The sequence below is a fragment of the Anastrepha ludens genome, chromosome 5 (genome assembly GCF_028408465.1).
Source record: "Anastrepha ludens isolate Willacy chromosome 5, idAnaLude1.1, whole genome shotgun sequence".
Lineage (NCBI taxonomy): Eukaryota > Metazoa > Arthropoda > Insecta > Diptera > Tephritidae > Anastrepha > Anastrepha ludens.
Genome location: NC_071501.1, coordinates 20,151,616 through 20,158,779, shown reverse-complemented (window position 1 = coordinate 20,158,779; position 7,164 = coordinate 20,151,616).

The following is a 7,164-nucleotide window of genomic DNA, read 5'->3' as shown; positions in this document are numbered from 1 at the left end:
CATTCATACACAAGTAAGTACTAGACAAGCAATTTGCTTAGCGCTCCAAAGCTTCATACCGTTTGTCACTTCCACTTTTCTTTTGCACTTTTCTTGATTTCGGCCCCTTTTCACTGCCTATGTGCATATGCACACATTTAGTACGTACATACTTGATTACATGAGTTTTCCACCCCGGCATTGTACGCTATAGTCGGTAAACTTTGTTTCAACAGCAGACAACCGACACAGCTGGCTTGCTGAACTTCACAAATATTAGGCGTAGTAAAACATTCTGAGCGGTTATGGCTTTATTTCGATGATAAAACTAATATATAACTGTAATTGACATATAAAATCGATGATATTTAGCTAAGCGAATAAGCAAAAACTACATTTTATTTCTAAAATGTATAAATATAAATATAAAATAAGCAAAATCAAATGCTGTTTAACAGAAACAAGTTTCAAATCCGAATGAAGTACTCTTAGAAGATTTTCTCTTACCTAGAGATTGGTTTGAAACTAAAATAAGTTCTCCCACTTTTCGCCGAATTAGAAGTATCCGATTTAGAAAAATATCCTTTTAGCTATGGAATAAGCGCTTACATCCCGATCCGAGTCCACGATTTCCATGATTTTATCGATTTATGGTAGCATCACTTAACTATTGCCGACGATACTGTATTGGGTCTATTATTATAATTATTCCATACTCCATGAGGAGCTAAATGATTCAACAAAAGTTTTTGAATTGGGTCTATAAACAGCACAAATTTGTTTGACCCCCTACTCTATATTTTCAGCTTGGTCGTAGTGGCACTGAAGAAGGCAAGGGATTTTCTGTTTTTAACTATATTTTGGAACGCTGCAATAAATACCTTTTAAAAAATAAACTCTTTACTTCACGTAATATATTTTGTAATTAACTTTGGATTACTAAACTTAAATTAGTGTTACTCTGTCACTTATCACAGACTAAAAATTAAAAACAAGTATATTTTTCTATTTCGTTTTTTCATTTGAAACAAATGAATGCGTTCATAGCCGTCATAGACTGGCCGTCTGGAAGTCCAGATCTGAATCCATTTGACTACAGTTTGTGGTCAGAATTGGAGAAAATGGCCTGTCGTAGGCCTCACAGAAATTTGGTTCGAGCAGAGTTGAATAAATTTTATTCTGTAGCAGGCTTGTGCGCAGACCCTCAGATTTAGGGAGGGTTCCAACTTTTGTTGCAGTCTGATATAACTTTGCTTGTGCTTATAAATTTATGACACAGTACACACTTAAGTCACAGTTTTGGATATGATGAATCATTGATTGGTGATAAGGATAAATAATAATCAAAATGTGAGCACGGGCCTGTTCTGTAGGCTTGTCATTCTAGCAGGTGCTACAATGGGAACATTTTTTTGGAAAATAACAAAATGGTGGACTTTTGAAAAACTTTTGAACAAGTCTTGTTATTTTCAAAAAAATGTTGCCATTATAGCACCTGCCAGAATGACAAGCCTACAGAACACTAATCAGTTTAACTTTTTCGTTTCAGATGTTCTGAAGAGCTAAAACCCTCTTGACAAACCACCTATCTTTTTTTAAGACGCTTACTTTGGTGCCATACTACTCGTACTACAAAAAAATATGTCAAAAAAATTGTTTTTGTATACTATTTGATGTCAGTAATAACATACTATAAAATCAAAACGATCGCATTTTATTTTCTTAAAAAAAACAATTCCTAAAAAATATCTATCAAAAATTAATATTTGAGCAGACTATCTGAAGTTGATCCTCCCGAAAAATTGGACCTGGACGGTGTTGTCTATTTTGACTCTTCTATTTATCTGAAATAGAAAAACCAAAAGAAATGATTGATTAATCAGTATGACTGTAGCTATGTCCCGTACTAGAAGAAAAAAACATTTACAAAATGGCAAAAAATACGAAATAATTGGAATAATAATATGATTCTAGTACTGGCGAAAGCCATTGTTGTTGTGAACAACATATTAAAATGTCAGGCGATTCGGTTTATTTGTTTCTATTAGATTTATTTGTTTTTTTTGACAACACCAGACCGAAAAAACTAGTTTTGAGATAATTGAGTTTAAAGTTTGAGGTACAGAAGCGCGCGGACCACTCTCTACCTAGTTAATGGGCTGTAGAAGCTATAGTATTGAGAATTTCCGCATGAAAATTTCACAGTATATTATTAAGATATATTATAAGATATACTTTCGAAATATCGAAAAAACAAAAAATCCATTTTTTTTAATTTCCAGACGTTTTGCTTATTGACGATTTATTGACATCATTCGTGAGTCAAAAAACTAGTTTAGCCTAGGTTAGGTTATGTTAGACGGGTTTGCTATTTAATCAAGAGTTCACTCGGTGGGCACAGATGCCCCTTTCCTCTGATATGTTCCAACATGCCCATAAACCATCCCAATATTTTCTGATCCGAATATGACTTTACCTACTTAAACGGCTGTAGAATCGAAAATACTGGGAATATCCTTCCAAAAGTATGGAAATATCAAAACAAAAAAACGATTTTTTTTTAATTCTAGACCACCGGTACCCTTTAAATTAATTCTCTCTACCTTTGATTTTTTACGAAAAACTGAAAAAATTCCTTCCGCGCTATTTTGCGTAAAAAGCTGTACCATTTTCCTTATTATTTTCGATGATTGTATATAAAAAATTAATATCAATTACCTCATTAATTCAAATTTGTATCAACTTAGTATGAATAAAGAAAAATTTTGCAAACTTTTGATTAAATATACCGCTTGAAAAATTCGTTCATGACTGTTGGAAAAATTCATGAGAGAGCGGAGTTGCGAATAAATTTTTGTTAGTTTTGAGAATTTGCTATTTTTGCTGTTGAACTCTGTTCTCGCCAAAAATCATCTGGAACACGCGTGCGCAATAATTAGCTTCAGCTGAATTTCATTAAATCGTGCACATATTGTCACATATTTATCGTGTTTACTTGTGTTTGAGCGCTGGAATTGTTACAATGAGTATAACAGAGTGCGAGTAGATTTAGAGAATTACAATGACTGTGAAAAGTATGTGTACGAATGAGTAATTTATATGCAAATGACTATTATTGCTATTGTAATTTCGTAAGAAACTTTACGTTACATAGGCACTCACAATTAATGAATTCTGATTACATTATAAATGTTAATTTATTTCAGTGTGTTGCTATATTTGGATGCTATTTTTGGAAATGACTACTGGTTAAATTATTACTAGAGTTAAATGCAAAGTGATATGAAATGAAGTAGGCGACTAATGAATGCAATTAAGAGAGACTGTAATCTGAGTACATGCAACACAAATTCCCTTATTTAATTTTGGTCCGTTACTTTTAGAGACAATACAGAGCAATGTAATATAAAGTGTCACACATATTTTTTCCTGCGTATATATTACACTAGCAGACCCGGCCCCCTTCGCTGGGCACACTAAAATAGAATAGATATGGTTTAGAACAGAAAATATATGGTTTTCATATTATTTATTTCTTTATTCTTTTTTCAAGCGCTTTGGCATAAACAATATTTTTTGTTTTTCTATTTGTTTTTGAGTAAATATAAAATATAAATTGAAAATCAGGAAAAAAGAAGATTGTTTTTAAATTTCAAATCAACGCATATGAATAACTAAGAAACAATCGTCTGTTTTCCTGATCATCCATGAATTTTTCGTTTCATTTTATATGTTTTATTAAGCACTGGAGCTTTTTTAACCATTATCCATTTATATTTTTCAAAAAAAAAAAACGAAACAATTTTTTTTTTCCACGAACACATAATTTCATTCGGATTTCACATTAAATTCTCAAATTTCGTAAGAAATTATTCACTGTTCCAAAATCCACTCCAAAAAAATTCACAAACAATTTTTACATGTTGCACTTACGTTTTTTCCTTATGGCATCCAAATCAGAAAGAAATATTGACACTTTGTAACTCACACTGTCAATTTGACAGTTCAGTTCCGCCCCAAGCGTTAAAAAAGTAAGCGACATTATGGCTGGTTCAAAAGAACGCTGTACCCGTTGCCAGTGCTCCGAATTACAACCAAACTTTACGAACCCCATTTTCAATACTTACTTAACAATGTGCGTAAGTTTGGTTTAATTCGGTGCAAAGACACGGCGGGTCCACGTTTTGGCATATATTTCGAGACCCTAGTCATCAATAGGTATGAAAATTACCCCGTATTAAAGCACTTATCAACAGCTTTCATTTGATACCCATATTGTACATACACAACCAAAGGTTACCCGGGTCCACGTTTTGACCTATATCTCGAGACCGCAGTCACGTAGCGGCATGAAAAATATTCTGTAATAAAGCATTCACCAACAGCTTCCATTTGATACCCATATTGTACATACACATCCGAAGGTTACCCGGGTCCACGTTTTGACCTATATCTCGAGCCCTATTTCCAAAATTAAATATAATCCATGTTACTCGTGGATGATGTAGCTTTCGAATGGTGAAAGAATTTTTAAAATCGGTCCAGTAGTTTTTGAGCCTATTCATTACAAACAAACAAAGTTTTCCTCTTTATAATATTAGTATAGATATACATATATACATATCTTTTTGTTTTTGTTGCACTAATCACACCACAAAGACCCACAGTTTTATACCATCCTCAAACGGCAGGTGCTTTTTTATTAGAAATTTTCACATGGCAGAAATAAGTTCGGATCTTTGCCAATGAGTGACCGCTTTTATATGATTTTGGTGGCTCAAACTCATTCGGCTACGGCGGCCACTGTGAGAGTGCATTTTAAAGGAGAATTTTTTGGTAAAACATCAAGAGTACATCAGCGAAAAGCCTTTAAAGAAGGAAAAATTATCGCAGAAGAGAATCAAAGGGCCAAGTAGGGCTGCTGTCCGAGAGGTAGCATCTCAAAACCGCTAACGGGCGAAAACCACGTGGAAGTATAATCTCCCGTTTCCCTCAGTCATGGCGGAGATTTTGGAAAGGTCACTGTGCTCAGGTAAGGTAGGATGACTCAGTCGCTTAGCCGTCAGTTGCGGCTTCAGAGTCAACTCTGACAAAACGGAGATGGTGCTATTTATTAGAAAATACAAACCTCCATAGTTTAGATTTCCTGAATTAAACAATCACGTTCTCCCGCTTTCATCGGAAGTGAGGGGTCTTGGGGTGGCTACACATTGAAAATCGGGTAAAGATAACCAATATAGCCTTCTACTCCTACAAATCTATGTTTGACAAGAAATGGGGACGCAAGCCACAGGTCGTGCTTTGGATGTAAAATCGTAGTGGTTCTACCAATTTTAACGCATGGATGCCTGGTTTGGAAGAACTCTATTATCCGGAAGAACTCTAATATCACAAAACTGGGGAACGTGCAAAGGAATGCATGTATTGGCATCACCGGAGCATGTAGAACTTGCCCTAGTATTGCCCTGGGATGGACAATCACCAACCAACCAAAATCATTTCCCTTTATATTTTTTTTGTCGAATTTTTAGAATCGTTCACAAAAATAAAACCAAGATATAAAACTATTCATTATTTTATTAAGTTTAAAAGGCCCCATTATGGCAGCGGTGCTGAACGGGTGAACATTGTAGAGGCTTAGCATTTTTAGATAAATAGCAGTTCGTGACTCTATACTAGTCTTCGCTAACGCGTCACCCGAGCTATGGAGCTCAAATAAACAATTTCTTTAACTCTACTCACACTCCTCTCCATCTATCTCCTTCGACAGAGAATTTAAATGCCATTAACTTTTGATCACGATTATCACGTTTGCTATAAAACTCACCTCGTACTTCGGCATGAATGCAGCGATGACACCTTCGAGATGAAATCATTCCACTGTGATGTGTTTTCATACTCCTTTTTTGTTTTTTTTAAGTTTGTATTTTGAGTCATTCGAAAAGTGTAATGGTTATCTACAGAATATAAAGTCAGCAGTGATGATAGTCTTAACTAGTGTTATATTAACATTTTTGTTTTATTTAATTTTTGCAAACTATGTTTCTTAGATCATCAATGTTTTTTTATTAGTGGACAAGAAATTTTCGCCAGTAAGCATTGTAAGGTTAGGTTGACCACATAATTGGCTCACATAAACCTCGTGGAATTAATACGAAGTTGCATTAAGTCCATAATTCGTTACCTCTTCGCACAATGTTCCGTGTTTTTAATAAAGCTCTTCAGTTTGCGGAGGTTGTAAAATCAGCAAGGGCAGCTGAGTCGTCTATGCTTGAATTTATTTCCCTTCCCATTGCTAAAACTTTTGCACTATTTGTTTGTTGGTAGGTCTAGTATCTCCCCATCGTTGCTGAAGAAAGTACCCGCCTATCTTATAACTGCTTCAACCAATCGACGAGGTTTGTCTGTTAAAGAGCGTCAGATTAAAGAGACTGACGCTGCTGCAGAGAAAACACGAATGCTCCTTTAATACCACTACTGCCGGCCAATCCAACGGTGAATCTCTCTTTCCAACAACTACTATTTAGGATTAAGGAAGCAACTGATGAGTAAAGTGGACAATTTAATGAGGGGTTTATCAGGCTCGTGCCTTTGTGTAGCGCATAAGTTTGGGCGATGATAACATCCGATTAGACATGCAGTCTCAATAATATTCTAGAGATTCTGTGAAACATTTGTGCACCCTTCCGTGTTAGCGTTGGTGTTGGACGCATGAGTTTTGCAGCGACATATACGTGTGCAGTGAATAGATTTTTAAATATAAAAAAATTAAACAAAAATAAAAATAAAAAATTAAAAAAATAAAAAAAAATTTAAATAAAATAAATGAAATAAAAAATAAAATAATAAAATAAAATATATACAATAAAATAATAAAAAATAACAAAAATAATAAAAAAATATAAACAAAATAAAATAACAAATAATGCAACAAAATTTCATCAATTATTATTAGTATTAAAAAATATTAAATAAAAAAGTTTAAAATATAAAAAAAAGAATTAAAAAGAATAAAATAAAAAAAGTTTCAATTATAAAACAAACAAAAAATAAAATAACAAATAATAAAACTTCATCAATTATTACAGGGTCCGGCACTCGAAGTGTAACCAATTAAAAAGGCCATAAATTTAGTTTGGGAAATTACTTTTATTCAATTCAAAGTAAAAAATGTGTGAAATCAAT